Raw genomic sequence first — 19,559 nt, 5'->3', positions numbered from 1 at the left:
GCCCATGCATCTCAGCTCCAGGCACTGCCAGTCCGAACCACCCCCAGAACCACCCACATTCTGCCCATAGTTCTGTCCTCTGAGTCTGCAGAGCACACTTGGCCTCTTCATAATCCGTTGTTTACCACGCTATCTCCTCTAGACTGTAGGCTTTATAAAGGACAAGGACCATGTGGAACCCATCTCTCCTTCAGCAGACGTTTGCTAGCTATCTGCCTGTGCCTGCTGGGCTACAGAAGAGAGAAGGGCAGCCTTGCAGTCAGCATCCCCAGGCTGAGGAGAGTGCAGACACAGGTGGGCCCAGCCTGCTGCAGGCAAGAAGAGTAGGGACCATGAGTGCCTGGAGGCTCTGCTCCCTCCCTTTGCAGAAGGCTAAAAAATACTAAGAGACTAAAACATAAACCACCTCCACCACCTATGCAGTTTCCTATGTGCCATGTAGACACTGTAATTAATCCTCAGATTAACTCCTCAGCAAAGGCTTCATAACAGACTTCACAGATGAAAAAAGCAGTGAAAAGTTAAGAAACTTGCTCCAAACCCCACAGCAGGCAACAGAACTTGCAGGGCACTTGGGTCTGTCTGACCATCGCTGCCCTGAGTCTCATGCTGCCCAATTTAAACACACCAACCATGAGCACCTCGTGCGCCTGGAATGCTGGTTTAAAAAGAGGAAATAACACTCTACTAACCCCGAGGCTGTACATGGTGTGACATGAGCCCCAGCTGCCCGGGCATCCTCCTGGAAATTCTTGCCTTTCTTTCCTACTGCAACAGAGTGCCCCTACCTCCACCCTGCCTCAGGAGGGAGTGGGATGACACATCAGAGTGCTGTCACTTTTCAGTGCCATTAGTGTAAACAGAGGCTGGCCACTTGGTAGGTAGTGCCACTGCAGTCCCTGTTATGCAGGGCTGTCAGCTGCTGGGCTCCTCCTTTTCACGGAAGGCAGTGTCCTGGGGTCACACTGCTCACGTATACTCCTTCACATCCCCACCAAGCATTGATCTCTCTCAAAACCCAGTTGTGCCCACTGCCCATGAGAACTCCTATCCTTACTCTTTCATTCCTCTCCTCTTCCTAACCCCCAACTAGTCCAACTGGCCCTAGGGATTTTGCACATGCCCTTCCATCCGATGGAATGACTCGTCACCGATACAAGTTCTCTTCTCACCCTAAATCTAAATCATGCCTTCCCAGAAGCCCTCCCTCACAAACCATGCCAAAGCTGATCTCACCTCTGCCTTTCCTTTCCCAGGAGCTTAATATCCTCTCTGCATTTCATTGGTTAGAGCCATTTATGACACATTCATCATCTCACCAACATTTACTAAGTGCCTACAGCTACATGCCAGGAACTTGCTGAACATCTACCATGTACCAAGCACTGCCCAGCACACTGGACATTCAACACCCTCAAGGAGCCTGTGTTTGTATTAATGATCTTCAGGCCCTTAGATCAGGTGCTTTTCCAACCACTGTCTCCACGTTGCTCCACCCTAGTACCCAGCGTTCACATAGAACTTTTGTCTCCACAAGAGGATTTGCATTGCTGTCTCATATTATCTACGCAATACCCCTACAGAGTAGAGGGACAAGCGGGATGTGGTGGTGCACTCCTGTAATCCCAGCACTCAGGAGGCTGAGACAGGAGAATTGTTGTGAGTTTGAGACCAGCCTGGGCTATAAAGTGAGCCCAAGGCCAGCCTGAACCATGTATCAAGACCCTGTCTCAAAAAGACAAAAATCAAAACAAAACCATCAGAGTAGGGGGAAAGAGGTTGCTCCATTTGAAAGATGGGAACACTAAGGTCCAGGAAAGTAAAGTGACCTGGATAAGAGCTCCCAGCTTGCTACCTGTCAGGGTATCCACAAAACTCAGACCCCTGAGGCCAGTAACCTATACCCCAAACCATGCAGACTAGGATCACAGAGCATTGGATGAGATCACAAAGTGAACCACGTCTCACCCACAGCCTGCCAAGTGGACGCTGGGGAAGAAAGCAAGAAGGTATACAAAATAAAGTCCTGTGTAACTTGAAAGCTTCAAATTGATTTTGCTCAGATTGCTAGCACACAACAGACTCGGCATGTATTTGTCAAATAAAGAGCTTACTAGAGAGCCAAACTTTGACAGAGGATGTCAGCTACCTAATAATAACAACTATTCACTGAACCCATAAATAGCTGTGATTGGGCATCATCGTTAACTGCAACGTGTTTGCTCTTCATGATAACCTCAGGAGATGGCAATTGTTGTCATCTGCTTCTTAAGATGAGGAAACTGAGACACGATGAGGTCAGACATCTTGCTCACAGACAGCAGTAGAATGTGGATAGACATTCGGCCTGGGTTTCGACCACGGTAGCCAAGCACAGTTCACAGCCCACTGCCACCCAGGTCCTGGCCAGATTCTAATTATAAGTGCCTGGCTGGGCACTCTGCTGAGTGCTGAGGCTGGAGTTCACAGGCCTGCCAGGTCCCAGGGTTCTGCAAGAGTCACCCCCAGCTGTAATGAACAGAATAAACACCCAGCTGGTGACGATGTGTTTTGGCTACAAACACAGACTTCAGGAGTCCTCTTCAGGGTCTACCTCTGAATCCTGTACTACCTGTGGGCCTGTCTCCACACAAGCCAGCTCTCCACTCTGTACTGCCAGGCAGGTCTGGGAAGTCAGTGCCGTGGATTTTGGAGGGCAGACATGGAAGGAAATTTTTAGCGTCCCAAAGACTGATGTATAGGGTATGATTGAAGAGGGTAGAACAGTGTTTATCCCTAGGGACAAAGCCACACTGAAAAGACTTATAAATAGGATGGAGAAAGGGCCTCTGTGAATAGCCCCTTTATGGGGTAGAATGGAAAAGGAGGGGCTGGGCAATGGGAAACTGGTTCTGGCTACTTTCTGGCCCCACTGCAGAGGCAAGAAAGTTTCATCTCATCATCAAGACAAAGAAAAGAGCCAAACCCAGAAAGCTTAGGCACAACCTCTGAGGGTAAGTTTCTCTGACAAAATCTTAACTGAAGGGATACGACTCAGAAAAAATGATTTGGAGTGGAGAGACTCTCCCAGAAGTCACAAAAGCTGAGAGCTTTGTGTCCAAAGGTGCTGAATTGGAAGTGGACTCTGATCCTAGCATTTTTACATCATCCCAGGCCAACAGCTGACTTCAGTCTCTCTATTTATTACAAGGGAATAGTGTCACCTGTCCAATTCTTCATCCTTTGGCATAGGGACCGTGTTAGAGTAAAGAAGACTTGAAGTTGTTTAGAATAGAGGAGATTCAGAGGTACAAGACTTTCTCAGAACTCTTGGCAATGGACAGAACTATCTCCATACAGTAAGTGCCTTAGCTACCCTAACTGCTGGTAAAGAGATGAAACCATTTGGCTTGTGTCGGAGCTCTTGAGAGACAGAAGCTTGACTTATACTGCTTGTGAAGGTGACATCCCTGCCCAGTAACCTGTGAGTCCAGATCTCTGAGATCAGCCTGCAGAAGATGACTGATGGAAAGAAATTTCTCCTCAGGACCAGGGTGTAGCTCAGTGGTATGGTGCATCCTTAGCATGTCGCAGGCCTAAAAGGATGTCATATAGCAGGTCTCTGCCCTGGCTGTCCCATGGTCACTTAAACCTTCAAGGATCTCAGTGGCCTAGTGGAACAGGGCTTGACATGAGGAGAGGTGGTATCAGCTATTTCCAGGCGCTGAGGCCTCACAGTGGGGCTGCCATGAACACACAGACCCTTTGCCCACGGTAAGTCTGGTTCCTTGCCTGCTCAGCCCCACTCCATTCCCCAGAATCCAGCACAGATAGCCATGCTCTCCTGGCTTAATTTTTTCCTAAGCCGCTATATGAGGCAGGCTCTACACACTCGACGTGTCCAGTCCTGCTGTGGACGACTTTCTCTGCAGCTGAGGGCAGCTCCATCTCCATGCCCCCTTCTGCCAGTTGAAACAGAGCCCGGCTCCCACTGTGCCCTTGAGCTTATACAGATCAGCGGGCATGAGCAGATCCCCAGCTCCTCTGTCCCTTAGAGGAGACCCAGCCCACTACCAGGCCTAAAGGTAGAAACAAGGCCTAAAAAGTAAGGAGAGATAAAGCTTCTCCCTCCTGCCCCTGCCAACATCGAATGTTCTACCAGGGTCTACAATGTACAAAGCACTGGGAAAGAAACAGGCAACCTGGACCCAGAACCAGATTCCAAGGAGAGCCCGGAGGGCACAAGGCACTGAAGCCCATGATGCTTCCCACTCACATCCTCCTTCTCCTGTAGGGCTGCCCCATGCTGCCCCCACCCAGTGAGTGCTGCAGTGATGTGAAGACAAAAGGGACAGAAAAGACGCCAGGAGCCTGGTTGATTCACAGTGCAGTGCAGTGCAGTAATCAAGCTTTACTTCAGCTTCCATTTCTAACAAGCAGTTTTTGCTGCCAGAGGCCTAAGAAGCAAGTTAGAAAATTAAAAGGGTCAGAAATGTAATCAAACCCCTTTTCCCTTGATTGGTTTATTGACTGATTCATTCACTCAGCTCAATACACATTTCACAGGGGCCTTCTGTGTGCCAGCAGCTGAGTCAGGTACTGGACTTCAGGAGAAAGCTCACCCTAACCTTCCCTGGTGTTCACTGCCCCCTCATCACCCCTGTTCTCACTCCTTCCTTCTCATAGGATCCAAATGGTGAGCTCTGTGCCTAGGCAGAGAATGGTCTAGGCAGGAGCGGGCACCACACACAGCAGCCTCTGTAGCATGAAATTTGGACAAAGCAGCTACTTGGGTTTCTGCTTCTCCTCAGTTACTCCCTTTACCCTCCTCTGCCTGGGCTGGAAACCCTGTCACCCTCTGCTCACATGCCTGAGTCACAAGGTTGAGCTCCCAGTAAAAGAAGTAAGTAGTTCAAGGATGTACCAGGCAGGAGCCAAGGGAGACAGAAACAGTGCTGTGTTTGGTCTAGCATGTACATTCTTCCTCCTGGGATGCCCTAGAGAGCAGTGCCCAAGCCTCCTGCTTGCCCAGCCTCCTGCCTCCTCTCCTTCCCACCTGGCCTAGAGTTCCTATTCATCTGCCACTCCATTCTTCTCTGTTTCCGTCTTAGGACCAGGATGTCTTTAGTTGAGACAGTACATGGAGAGTCACAAGGAGCAGTGAGAAGCAGGTACGGGAAAATGAACCTTAGTGCCTCTGGGCCCTTTTCAGGAGCCTTCCTGGTCTGCAGTCTTAGGTCCAGGAGAGCGCTGGGAGCTTGAGCTGAGCGGCACCTGGTAAGCAGGCGGCTGCTGTGTCTAATTGTCGCTCTGCTGATTTCATCTCTGATCTGCATGGGCAGATGGGCAAGCAGCTGAGCCAGGGCCCAGGGGACACAAGCTCCTGGGGAGGAGCCACATCCGCCTGGTTATCTTGACCCAGGGCCCCTGGGGGCCCTGCTCAAGGGCAAGAAACCATCTAGGACTCTGAAAGGGAAAAATACAAGAGCAGGTCTAAGCCAAAGACCAGGTCCCTCACTAGTTACTTCTATGTCTAGGAAAGGACAGAGCAGCCACCAGACAGCCAAGTGGCTGGGATTCCTCCCCCTGCAAGGTCTGTCCTCTGACTCTGTTTTTCTGAGGGCAACCTCTCTCTTTTCTCTAGATACAATCTCATCGTTCTTGAAATTAGGGTCAGAGCCCTAACCAATTTCTGCTGACCCTGGCCAGGGTGAAAAGAATCTGCTATAACATGCTGCTTTGGACTTTATTAATGGATACTGGAACAAATAATAGCTCTGCATCTATCATATACAGTCAGCTTTCATTTGTCTGCCACTGCGCACTCTGTCCTTGTTGGGTACATCTGCAAATTCTCAGAGCTAGACACTGGATTGCTGCGAATAGGTAATTCAAAATAACAATAGTTCGCATGTGTTGAGCACCTCCCGTGTTTCAGACCCTGTGATAAGCTCTTTATTTACATTATATCATTTAATATTCACAATAACTCTAGCCAGGTATGGCAGCACATGCCTTTAATGCCTGTACTTGTAGGCTAAGGCAAAACGGTTGAAGGTTTGAGACCCACCTAGGCAACTTAGTGAGACCCTGTCTCCAAAGGCTGGGGATATATCTCAGTGCAAAGGCTATAGGTTTAATCCTTTGTTCCATAAAAAAAAAATCATAACAATTCTCTACCTATGAGGTAGGTAGAGAAACTAAGGCAGAAAGACATCAGCTAATTCGCCAAGGCCAAACAACTAGAACATGGTGGAACCCCATCTACACTCAAGCAGACTTCAAAGCTCTCTACTGGGCATGTAGTGTGTGTTTGTGTGTACTGTAAACTATAAAACTATAAGCAATTATGCAAATAGAGAGTTATTATTAGGTCTCTGACAGCAGGAGCCAGGGGGAGGGTATAGGAGACAGTCAAGAAAGCTTTGTGTCTGAGCATTAATCTGATTAAATAGGGACAATATTTCAGAGCTAACTGAAAAAGTTGCTTGACTATCTCAGGCTTTGGCTGCCTCCCACTAGCACAAGGACCTGAAAGTGACTGAAAAGTGGTGCAAAGAACTCTTTCTAAGATTCCTAACCTTGCACTTATGAGCCCCCTGCCTCATCAGCCCAGAGGCCAGAACAATGGGAGTGTGTCACCTCGATGCCATACGGTCTTGGCTTCTACAGTGACACTCAAAGGAGACCTCTCTCCAGAGCAAGAGATCACTTACAGTGAAATCAAAGAGGCAACACCTAATTAGAGAGAGTAATTAATAGGTAATTAGCCTGTAGTGAATTAATGGGTCTAGGCAGTGATTATCAAGGCTGCTAATATCCCAAAAAGAGAGACAAGCAGCCCTCATGTGTCTCCTGACAGATGCACATGCAAAGAACAGTTCCTGAGTCCGACCTACAAGGAAACAAACTGAAGGAACCTGAAGGGGACCAATGCCTACGTCTAACTACATTTGCAGAAAATAACGGGACAAAGGAACACATTAAATGACATGAGAGGGGCTGGGGATTTAGCTCAGCGGCATAAGCGCCTGCCTTGAAAGTGCACAGTCATGAGTTCGAGCCCCGGTACCAATAAAAAAAAAAAAAAAAAAAAAAAAAACGACATGAAGAGAGTCCCCTCAGCCAGATCGAGAATGTGACAAACACTCTGGGACAAATAACTTCAGAAAAATGTGGCAAGGAAAAAGAAAATCACCTACTGACTAGGAGCAATTTTAAGGATATGGCAACCAATTACAATGTATGAACCTTACCTGGATTTGAACTAAAAAGAAAATGGGTAGTAATTTTGTAAAAAGATGATAACCAAGGAAATACAGACACTAATAGAATTTGATTATATTAAAGGATTGCTTATTCTGTTCAGGAATATTTTGGTGTTTTTTTTCTTGAGAGACTATAAAGATGAAATGAGAAACTGTCCGGGGTTTTCTACAAAATACTCAGAGGATAGAAGCCAGGTGTGGTGGTACACACCTTGTAATCCCAGCACTTGAGTAGGTAAGGCAGAAGGACTGCTAGGAGTTCAAGGCCAGCCTGGGCTACGCTCAGCGGCATAAGCACTGCCTGGCAAGTGTGAGGTCGTGAGTTCCATCCCTAGTAAAATGATTGAAGCTTGGGTATATGAGTGTGATTGCATGATTCTCTCTAGTTTTTTATATGCTTGAAATTTCCTAGGATAAAAGACTTTTAAAAATATAAATCAGATTTCTCATGATCTTTACTATGGCCATGGTGCAATAAATTGCTTTGAGCTGGCCAGGCCAACTGCTCTGGCCCCATGGTGTCGCTCTGGAGAGCACACAGTAAGGCCCTAGACCTCTTCTTCCTGTTCAGCAACCACTGTCACAGGTCACACCTTGCATTCTACAGCTCTATGCCCTTGGGCCTTTAACAGAGGGCAGGCTGGCACTGCAACAGAGAGAGTCACACTCCTGAGATCTCACTGCAGAGCTGCAGCAGCCACATTATTCTGAGGTAAATCCAACACTTCTCTGCCTTGAACAATGCTGGCTCTCAGCTCAGTGCTCTGTACCTGACATCTGTAAAAATGACTTGCATCTCAGCACAGCAGCTCCTGCAGAAGCTGGATCTAATGTTTTACTCCCTCTCTGCCTCCATCAGGGCAGGAAGTGGAAAATGGAAGGAGGGGAGTGGCCAGAAGGTGTGAGGAGGTCAAGGCCACACAAAGCAGGCAAAGAAGCCCACACCCCAGCCCAGCCCCACCCAGACAGCCAGGCCATTGCCGACCCCACCCTGGGCAAACAACTGGCACCTCCCAGACTGTCTCACCCTTCACACTTCCTGGTGCTGCTGATCACAGAGCCTAGGGGAGAGGAGGGAAGAGCATTCTGAAACAAAGAAGATGGAGGGAGAAGGGTTAGGGAAATACAAGAGGCAGGAGGGGTCTTTTAGAAGGAAGGAGATAGGAGAGAGCACCAGACGTGGCACATTCGGGAGCTCAGACCTGCTGAATAAATGAAAGAGAAAGGAAAACCAAAGAAAGCAACAGTAAGAGTCAGGGAAGAAAGGGGAAGGGAGAGGCTTAGCGAGGCGCATGGATGTATAAACTGAGTTAATGACCAGGTCAACTGATGGCCCATCCTGTGCCCACAGCCCACACCTCCTTTGCCGGCCCGGTGTGCTCCAAGGCACACGCCCTTACCATCCTGGAAAGGGTGTGCAGGAGCCAGGATGCAGACACACCTTGTGCCCCAAATGGTCCCTTTCCCTCCTCCTGGCAGCCTGCTCTGTCTTGCCCTGCTCTGTCTGGGAAGCAGGCAAGTGGACTAATCAATCTGTTTCCTGGGGGCGGGCATCAGGTGAGGCTCCACCCAGAGCAAGTGGACTGTCATGGAGCCCTGCCAGAGCCCGCCCTTTTGAGGCACTGCTGCAGGGCACAGAGGGTTAACTTAACATTCAGCCAAGGTGCTTATTCCATATTCATGCCCACGCTGGCAGTCACAAGATGACCAAGGCACAGCTGCCTCTGGGCCATGGCCGCCTCCCTCCTCCTCCTCACCCTCACTGATCTTCAAGGGCTGCAGGGCTAAGGTCCCCTCGCAGTCAACCACCCCCAGAGCCAGGGCAAGCAGAAGTTGTCCTCACTTGTCAGGTACTGGGGAAGTGGGCCAAAAAGTCAAGGGATCTTGAAATGAATCCCGGTGGCAGTCATGACTCTGAAACTCAAAGCCTGGCTCTGCCACTTGCTGAGGTCACACAGCCAGTGAATGCAGGGGCGCATCAGTCACAAGCTCATGGTGACCCTGTCACTCAGCCTGTACCTCCAGAATCATGAGAGCTTTCACGGAAGGAACTAGCAGCAAAGACGCTCCATAAATGTGTGGTATCATTATCATAAACCAGGTTCCTGCCCCACTGTGGAAGGAGGCGGCAGGTTTCTGTCAGACTGCGGGGCCTCCACTGAAGAAGGATAAAATGAATGGCAAAGCAAGCCAGAGAACACCCAGGCCCCCAGGCTATGGGCACCCTGCCCAGGTGGGCCAGAGGCCATCAGCTCCATCAGAAAGGAAACGAAAACAGTGAAATAAGTGAGAACAAGGAGAAAGGAAAGGATGCAGGCAGAGGGAGGATGGGTCAGCCCTGCGGTCTGAATTTGTGTGTTAACTGGGATTTCTCTGACACCTCAGAAGTTGGCCAAGCAGGTGGCACACGGGAGCAGACAAGTCACACCCCAACAGCTCTTTCTCTGCTGTCCCTGGGAAGGTGGAATTGGTGTTCAAACCTAGGACTCCGGGAGTTCTCTGACTCTCCTAAGAATAACAACTCTGACATTCTCCAGTTTTTAATGTACACTGACCATTTTCACTGTAGCTGCACATAATCCAGAGGAAGAAGCTCATCCCCGTTCCTTAGCTGATATTAACAGCACGGCCCAGAAGAGACAGTGAATGATCTGGAATTATGCATCCTAATGGGTAGCCAAAACCAGCACAGAACTCAGCTCTCACTCTGAACCCTGTTCTCACACCCTTTAGCAACTCAGGGCCCAGGACAGGAGGGATACAGTAAATCTGCAGGCGGGTTCACTCCAGAGAAGCCTCTTGGATCTGCTGCCCAGCTACCCTGGGGATGGCTCATTCCTGAGGCTACACAGAGTTAGGATCCACTTCTGGACTCAGCCCAGGGTTTCACTGGCAATAAACTCCCTTAAAAATAAAATATGTTAGCCAGGTGTGGTGGCACACACCTCTAACCCCAGCTCTCAGGAAGTGGAGGCAGGAGGATCATTGTAAATTCAAAACCAACCTGGGCTACAAAGTGAGCTCAAGGTCAGCCTGAACTGCATAGTGAGACACTGTCTCAAAAAAACTAAATAGATAAATAAAAATTTAAAATGTTGGGCTGGGGCAGATCAGTGGTAGAGTGCTTGCCTAGCATGACCAAGGCCCTCATCTGAATGCCAGCATTGAAAAAAAACAAAACAAAACAGGCCAGGTGTGGGTGATCCCAGCACTCTGGGGTGCTAAAGCAGAAGGATCATGAATTCAACCCAAGCCTAGGGGATTTAGTGACTTGGTAAGATGCTGACTCAAAATGTGCATGAAATGAATGAATGAATGAATGAATGAATGAATGAATGAATGTATGAATGAATGAACAGAATGAATGAGCTAGCAATTGAGCTCCATGCAAAGATTTAATCTCTCGTGTCACAAAAGCAAAACAAAACAAGCAATATCCAATCATTTTACTCCCAATTATTGATAAGCATACTTAACCTATTTAAACTGTTACACCTTCTGAGGTTTTGAGGGTTGAGGAGTTGTGTCATGGGTCATTTCTCCCCTCATCTTGAATATGAAAGGCCCAAAACAGTATGATGTTAGGATGGCCAGGAGGAGAATCTCACCTCCAGAACCTGCCCAGGGGATGCAGGATAGACTGCAGTATGGCCCAGTCACGCTCTGGCCCAGGTGCTCATAAAAGCTCTCCTGAGGTGAACATGCTTCCGGCAAGAGCTGGTTGGACAGGCCAGCTAACCATCTCAGCAGAGGACGGGGGGGCGCGCAACAGAATGAGGTAGGAGCAAAGCCCCTTTGTATCCTGCTCAGTCAAACCTCAAAGCTCTGCACTGAGGATTCTAATTTTCCCAACAACTTCCTAATCATCTGTCAAGTGCATTTGACTTTCCATATGATCTTTATCCAGATGAGCTCTGGACCTACCATTCTGGACTTGGCCTTTTAAAAAAATATATAGTAATTGTATACATACTGGAACAAAATAGGTTTCCATACATGAACACCTTATGAAAGGAGCCAATCAGGTTAAGGAGCATTCCAATCACCTCACATTCTTATCATTTCTTTGTGATAAGAACACGAAAATCTACTCTTCTAGCAATTTTGAAATAGAGAGTACACTATTATGAACTAGTCACTGTGCTTTGCAAGATCACAAGAACTTATTCCTTCTGTCCAGCTGACGACATCTCTACTTTCCCTGTCCACTCTTTCCACAGACTTGGTCTTAATAAGGTCACCTATCCAGGAAGTAGGCAGAGGCCCTTTACCACTGGATGGTCCTTTCTCCCCTAGAGAAGCCAATCAATAGGTGATACTCCCAGGGCACCCCCACCACCATTCCAAGCTGGGCTGTGGATGGAAGGAGAGGTGTTTAGCTTGGCCTCCACCCAGCATGCGGACAACTCCACTTGCTATGTAGACCTCCAGACTGGGCCCCATGGTTTAAACCCCTCCCTTCTTCAGAAGATGGGGCTCTAGAGAAGGCCCCTCTGCAAGGTGGGGCAGGGATTAAGCTACAGTAGGCAGCTGATCCTTCTCTGTTCTTTAGCAGAGCAATTACACTAAGACACGAGGACATTCAGGAAACCCCACACAGTCCCCAGCTCCTGAGTTGGCCATGCCAGGAAGATGGCACCAGTTCTGATGAACCAAGACAAAAAATGATGTTGGGAGAAAACAGACAGGCAGGAGTCACCAAGCAGGTGCCTGGATGGCAAGTGCTAAGCCCCAGGGGTGAAGGACTGGCTATTTTGAGCTGGGCAATGGGGTATGGCACACATGAAGCAGGGCACCCAATTCCTGAATCTTTCAACACTACTACACAGCCTCTGCTCTGCTAGCCTCCGCCTCTTTTGCTTTGACAGCCAGCAGACAATTCTGTTGGGTCATCTTTAAGAGGTGCCCATAGAGTGTTCCAGGGCAAAAGTCTCTGCATGTGGGGGTGGACCAATGTAAACCCCTGTAGTGTCAAAAGTCCTTCTTAGACATCCTGTACCTAACACCCCATCTGGTCCCCAGTGTCCTGAGCCTTACACTCCAAATCTATTTGCCATTTCATTTTACCCTAAGGCTTGGGTTTCCAGTCCCATCTGAGGCCCTGAAATAGCTCAGTGCGTCATCATCAACCCCCATTTCCAGTCAATCCCCCTATTTGCCCTGCTGCTTTTAGACCAACAGATTAAACACAAACCCACACCCTGTCTGGGCCCCATCCTCCCCAACTGTTGCCCTACATGTGACAGAGCCTCCACTTTGATCTCCTGCTTTCTATATGTGACAACTGAGTCACATCCTGGCTCACAAACCTGTAGTGCACTGGGGCTGCCCACAGGTTAGATCCCCGTGGAAGCAGGAAATGGTCTCTATGTTGGAAGAGCTGTCAAATCCAGGCATGGAGGTCAGTGACTGAAGCAGCACCACAAAAGCTAGCAACCGCCTGGCACAAGAGAGAGCCAGGTCTGCGGCTCCTGCTGCCCTGCCCTGAAGCCCTGCTACGCAACCAAGGACTAGCACAGGACAAAAGGCAGCCCCTGAAGGCATGAGGACAGAGTTTTAAGAAAAGCCTTTTGCTAGACATAGTGCTAGCTACTGAGTTGTTGAGGCAGGAGGATTATGCGTTTGACGCCAATCTGGACAATTTAGCAAGACTGCCTCAAGATACAAGCTGTATTTTTTTTTTTTTATCGGTACCAGGGATCGAACTCATGACTGCCTGCTTGCAAGGCAGGTGCTTATGCCGCTGAGCTAAATCCCCAGCCCTGCCTCAAGATACAAAATAAAAAAGGATGCTAGGATGGTAGCACACACCTGTAAGCCTAGCACTCAGGAAGCTGAAGCAGGAGGATCATTGTGAGTTCATGGCCAGCTTGGGCTACGAAGTGAGTTCAAGGCCAAATAAAAGAGAGACAGAGACAGAGAGACAGAGAAATTTAAATTTAAAAGGCGGGGATGTAGCTCAGTGGTAGAGTGCTTGCATAGCACATGCAAAGTCCTGGGTTTTGTTCTCAGTTCCAAAAAAAAAGGAAGGGGAGGAAGGAAAGGGACTCTCTCTTCTTAATAGATTTCCAGACTTCTCAGGTTCCACCTTTAGAAGGAAGTGTGTGAGAGAAGAGAAAAATTCCAACCCATACCTCCTCTGCCTTAGTGACTCTGGCACCATGTATCAGTGGCTGGGCAGGGGGTTGGAGATGGCACTAAACTTGGGAATGAAGGAACAGAAGATCAGGCCAGACTAGTGGACACCTAAACTAGCCAGCTCCTCCCCTCCGGGCAGTTTTTCCAGCCAGAGAACTAGGCCAGCGCTGAGGGACTCGACTCAGAGGGAAACTGCAGCTCCTGCCAGCCCTGGCAAGACTGCTCCTTCCACACCTCGCTGGCCCACCGCAAGCTCACCTTGCCACATGCCACCATGCCACGACTTCTGAAGGGCATCCCTGTAGACTTCAGGAGAGAGAGAGAGAGAGAGAGAGAGAGAGAGAGAGAGAGAGAGAGAGAGTGAAACAGAACTGAGAAGCAAAGAAAACAAGTAAGTGAGCATGAGGATGAAGGGAAAGAGAATTAATGAGCGCCTGTTGCGATTAATTTTAAAAGAGCAAACAAAAGCAATTACTGTGAGAAGGCGGAATCCCCCTCCCACTCAGCTGCTCTAGGGAGGCTGCCTGGGTGATGGAGACCTGGGTGTCTGCATTGTGATTATAAATAAAATGGGGAGACTCTCACTGGGAGGTTAGAGGAATGAATCTCCCATCTACTCCACTGCAGGGCTCCAGGGCGAGGGGGAGCAGTGGCTGGGAAGCACAAACCAGAGTGCCACGTGAGTTGGTGGACAACACACACAGCAAGGACACTGAAAGGACAAGTCCATCAACCATGTCACTGGCTTATAATAAGGGCTTCCAGATGTGTAGAGCGCATGTCAAACCCTTAGAACAGTGGTGGCAAACCTATGGCATGTGTGCCGCAGCAGGCATGCAGAGCCTTCTCTGTTGGCAAACAAGCCAAACTGCCCTAGCAACCGGGTGACAAATAATCAGCATGCAGACAGCAAAGATCACACTGATTATGCAAAAGCATGTCAAATGCAAACTTTTACCTTTCATAGAAAGCTATTTGTCTCATTGAAGTTGTTACTGAGCCAGGGATAGGGCTCAGTTAGCATAGTGCCTGCCCAGTAAGTTTGAGATTATGAGTTTGATTCCTAGAACCTCCCCCCAAAAAAGTTTACCGTGTGTGTGTGTGTGTGTGTGTGTGTGTGTGTGTGTTTTGCTTTTTGTGTTTTTTTGGTATCTGGAATCAAACTCATGAGCTTGTGCTTGCCAGATGTGTTTTCATCTTAAGACAAAAGATGTTAATGTGTGAGTTTTTTCTAAACTAAAACCTTAGCACTGAGGTTTAATTGCAGTGTTGGCATTTTGCGATGAATACACAGGTTCAGGGTTGCAGTTTGAGCACTCAGTATCTGAAAGGCTCACCATCACTGCCTTAGAACAAGATGTCAAGGCAGACAGACAAGCCCTGCATGGATGGTTTGCACATCCTATTCCCTTTCATCTAGACAACCCCTGAGAGCAATATTATCTTCCCCATTTTACAGGTGAGGAAACTGAGGTTTTAGGAGGTTAAGTATCCAGGAGAAAACATGTCCTATGTCCCCATAGACTTAGGTTTTAATCATGGCTCCTTAACGTCCCAGCCATGTGACCCAATCATGTTGCCTTGCACAAGTTATTTAACTTCTCCAAGTCTCAGTTTCCCTATCTGTAAAATAGGCACACAGTTACTTATGGGCCAGGTGGTAGTAAAAATAAAATAATTCATGGAAAGCTCCTAGCTGGCGCTAAGTACACACACTGGGTGTTCAGTAGATGCTTCCCTCTGCCCCCAGGATTAAGAAAACAACTTACACATTAGTTCAAAGGCATGGAGAATTCACATTTATAAAGGAGGGAGGGAAGGGAATTCACAGAAGCTCTGATACGTGCCAGGCATTTTATAGTTTCTTTTTTTTGGCGGGGGGGGGGGGAGACAGTGGAGACTGTGAAGAACAGGATAGCTTGCTTTCAGGAATCTACAACCTAGCAAAGCCAAGCCCAGGAACAACTGAATGTCAGCGATGTGTGACGGGAGGCACACAGACAAGGTGAACAAGGCACAGAACCTTGGGAAATGAAAAAGAGGAAGCAAGAAGGATGCAGCAGGAGAGCTCTGGGTCTGTCTGTGCACAGTCAGGGAAGGGGCGGAGAGGTGCTCACACCACCTCCGAGCAGGCCAAGACGCTGAAAAGTAGGGGCAGGGCAGGAGGGCGGTGAGCAGAGTGGAGGGGCGGGGCTTCTCATTCAGCTTCTGGAAGATCAAAGATGGCCGCAAACGCTTGGCTCCTCCTCCTATTCAGGGGCGGAATCTGTTCTTCTGTCCTTTTCATCAGAAGGTATTGTGTTTGGCCAAAGGAAGGTGACAGATGTGATTCTGTGCAATTCCGAGGCAAGAACCTAAGAAGCCTGCAAGTTTCTGCTCAGTTTTACTGGGGATGGAGCCTAAGGCCTGACCACGCTAGGCTGTACCACGGAGCTCCATCCCTGCCCAGAATGCTCTCTCTTGAGTTACTCTGGCTCTGCACTACTTGCCTGGCTGAAGTAAACCAGGTGGAGGGACCACGTGTGAGTGGAGTACAGCTCCGTTCCTAGATGCCAGTCGGCACTTGCCAGCCATGTGAGAAGCTGTGTAGCCACTGGGACCTTCAGATGACTGCAAGAGCAGGGGAAGACCCCCAAGGAGTGGCCTGGGAGCCTCACTGAACCACAGCACCCTGAGATAAGTGTTTGCAGTCACCGTGTTTCAGATGACTTGGAGATTGGTAGACTCAGCCACTGGTTAGCATTATATGTTATGTAGGAATGGCCAACTGGAACTAACTCTCAACTTTACTGGTTGTTACTGGGGAAGTCTGGACTAAGGTCATACTAAAAATGAATGAGAACCAAGGACAGAAGGAAAGGAGCTGGGTCCCAGGAGATGGGGGAAGGAAATCAATTCAACCTCTCCCCTCCATAACTGTGCTCACTTCCCCCGTCTTTTCCCGGCATAAGGCCAGATCAATAGGACTCATAATTCAATCTACCCCCAGGGAAATAACTGGGGGAAAAAAATCAGTCTATATAAAGATGTTTAGGAAGGAGCTATTCATAATAGTAACAAATTGGAAACAACCCAAATTCTTGGTAACAAGAAAAGAGCTCTATGCTAATGCAGTAATATGACAGAATTATTTATAGCCATTTAAGATGACAAATTTATAGACCACTGTCATACCCGGGAGTGTTTGCACAAAATAGTGTTAAACTCAAAACAAAAGCATGACAGGACAAGAGCTCCACACTAATCACAAGTAGTAAAAATATTAACAAAAGGACAGATATATACTTAATATCTACTTAGCCTTTTTTTTTAAAGCAGTGGATTAAATAGTACTTTGTGTGTGTGTGTGTGTGTGTGTGTGTGTGTGTGTGTGTGTGTGTGTCTTTTGCAGTACTGGATACTGAACCAAGGGCCTTTGCACTGGGCTACTCTCCAGCTCTTTTTAGTTTTTCTTTTGAGACACAGTCTCACCAAATTGCCTAGGTAGGACTCTTACTTGTAATCTGCCTCAGCCTCTCAAGTGCTGGGATTATAATTATATACCACCATCCCTGGATCCACTTTTAAAATTTATTTATTTTAGGGTTTCTGGCCTGAACTACATAGTTCAGGCTGGCCTTGAGCTTACAGTGATCTCTTGCCTTGGCCTCCTGAGTGCTGGGATTAGGTATACACCACCATGACCAGTCTTCTATGTTCTGAAGTACAGTACCAGTTTAGATGTAATTTAGTGGTAGACCACTTGTTTAACATCCTAACATGCATGAGGCCCTGAGTTTCATCACCATCACTGGGGAGGGGGGAGGAAATTTTACATCCATGCATGGTGGCACATACCTGTAATCAACTACTCAGGAGTCTGAGGCTGGAGGACTGCTTTAAGCCTAGGAAATCAAACATAGCCTGGGCAACCAGACGGCCGAAAAATGGAGTCATGACTGGAAGGGAATTGGAAGGAGATACTATTTTGAAAGACTGGAAGAGGCTCTCTGCCACCCAAGGAACTGGAGTAATATCCCAGGCCCAAGGCAGGGAGAAGGGAAAGAGAAGAGATGGGTAGAGAGGCTGGGGTGGGGTGAGTGAGTGAGCCAGTGGGGAGGGGGCTGCTGCATCTCCTCAGCAGGGGAGCTGAATGTTAGAAAACAAACCCACTGTGTTTGCTGACACACTGCAAAGAGAAGGACTCACACAAAAGCCACCCATTAGCCCATAATTATTGTCTCTCTTTCTCTCGTGCCTGCAATTAGCGGCTGTCTGAGAGGCGGCTGCTGGGGTAAATAAATGTTCTCCTGCCTGTATTAGAGTCAATCAGCCAGCTGAAGCGCCAAGTAGTTAACAGGCCCACTATAGACACTTCCCATACCCAGCAGCAGCCACAGGGAGGAGGAGAATAAGAGAAGATGCTGCACATCCTGGGCACACTCATCCCAGAGGCGCGAAAGGGTTGCTCAAGGCAACATCTTAAGCCCAAGAGTAGAAGCCGATCTTGTCTCAAATGAGTCAAAGCAGGACAAGTCGGTGCTCAACCTGCATGCCAAGTCAGAAGGGTCTGCCTGGTTCATGTCCTTGGGACCTGCTACACCAGGAAAGAGGCGAGAAGGGGCTGTGGCCTCTGAGTCACAGGAGGAGACAGAGGACAAAGACAGGGAGCCATCTTGACTGAGAAACAGACTTACACTGGCCTCTGGCTGTATTTCTTCAGTAGCAGCTGAGAAATACAAAGAAGCCGTAATGTCAGGTAGTCAAAGATGATTCCTTTGTTCAGAGAAGGTCCAGAGAGCAGGCAGCTGGCAGGAGGTATCTCAGCTCCTCTCCTGGGAACATGGGGCAGCCCAGAGCCCTCGCTGGCAGACTGCAGGGCCAGTAGTTCTGCCACAGACTGTAGCCACCAGGGCTCAGGATGCAAGACAAGAGACCCTGAAAGTGGGCACCAGGCTGTCAGGACACCGCTGAGACCAGACATGCAGATCATGCCAGTTAGAGGGAATCTGGTCCTGCTGTATACAGTGCTGCATGCCTGTAATCCCAGCACTCCAGGAGGTTGATGTAGGAAGATTACATCAGTTTGAGCCCAACCCAGGCAACCTAGTGACTTAGCAAAACCATGCTCAAAATTAAATTAAAAAACAAAAACAGGGCAAGGGATGTAGCTCAGTGAAAAGCTTCTGTAGGCCTCAATTCTTGTCCCATATGACATTTATCCAGAGAGCTTTCTGAAAACACTGATGCCTGTCACTTCCAGGCACCATTCTAAGATTTTCACATATACTAATTTATTTGAATCAACAACCCCGTGAGGTAAGTACCATCACTAAACTCATTAGACAGATGGGTAAACTAAGGCTCAGCGAGACTAAGGTTTATAAGAAGGACCACACAATTGGTAAATGTGGAGCCAGGCACAAACCCAGCATACAGATGCCAGAGCCTGTATCTTTCCCATGATGTCATAAGTCCTCTTGACATTTGCCTGACTTAAAATAATGACAAAAAGGGGAGCCTGGAAAAGGATGGCAGGATGCTGAGCTAGAACCAAAGTGGGGGTGTCAGAGAAAGAAAGCCGAGCTCAGCCTTAAGGAGAGGCACAAGCTGGAGCAGTCCAACAGTGCTCCGCAGCACTGGGGTACTCAGCGGCGGCTGGCAGATCATGTGCCTGGGACTCGGGAAAGGCAAAGCTGAACCAAATGAAAAACTGTTTCCAAAGCTGAGGCACTGACTTCCTGCTGTCTTGGTCTCTCCGTCCGGAAGAACAGACTCTGACGCCCGGCACACAGTGCTTGTAACAAGCTACATGCAGCCCAGACTTGTCCATTGATTCTGCTGTGTGTGACAGAGAGGAAGTGACAGCAATAGCCAGGCTTCGGCTTGGCCAGGACACCTGTAAACTGAACCGAAGGAGGACTGTGGGAAACACTCACATGGGCTGCCGCCACCCCTTTGTTCTCCTGACCTGTTACCTCAGGAGGTTCTTGTGGGAGTGACAGCTCCTCTGAAATGGCTAAAAATAGCTCATTCCTTCCGAAAGAGATATTAAAGTTCTACAGAGTCAACTACAAGATGTTTGAAAAAGGATCAGTCCTTCCTAACCCAAATTGTCCTGTGGATCAATCCCTTACCTTTGTTATCCCCCAGGAGTAAGTGACAAGAGCAGGATTTCCAAGAAGGAAGGTGGAC

The 19,559-nt window shown here is 48.4% G+C and overlaps 1 protein-coding gene across 16 annotated transcripts in view; it reads right to left on the bottom strand.

The window, feature by feature from the left end:
* Plekha6 (pleckstrin homology domain containing A6) overlaps positions 1 to 19,559 on the bottom strand; it is a 132,434-nt gene that overhangs the window by 83,559 nt on the left and 29,316 nt on the right. The window contains exon 1 of one of the 16 annotated variants that reach the window (XM_063239971.1): positions 8,648 to 8,749. The exons of the other annotated variants lie outside the window; for them this stretch is intronic. The gene's annotated coding sequence lies outside the window, so the exon portion shown is untranslated. Of the gene's footprint in view, positions 1 to 8,647; positions 8,750 to 19,559 lie in introns of those variants that run through there. 16 annotated transcript variants of the gene reach the window in all.

This window comes from Cavia porcellus, unplaced genomic scaffold, assembly GCF_034190915.1.
Source record: "Cavia porcellus strain 051 isolate PalLab524CR breed Dunkin Hartley unplaced genomic scaffold, mCavPor4.1 scaffold_29, whole genome shotgun sequence".
In the NCBI taxonomy this organism is placed as follows: Eukaryota; Metazoa; Chordata; class Mammalia; order Rodentia; family Caviidae; genus Cavia; species Cavia porcellus.
The sequence above is the reverse complement of the archived record's forward strand: the minus strand, read 5'-3'. Positions and strand labels throughout refer to the sequence as shown.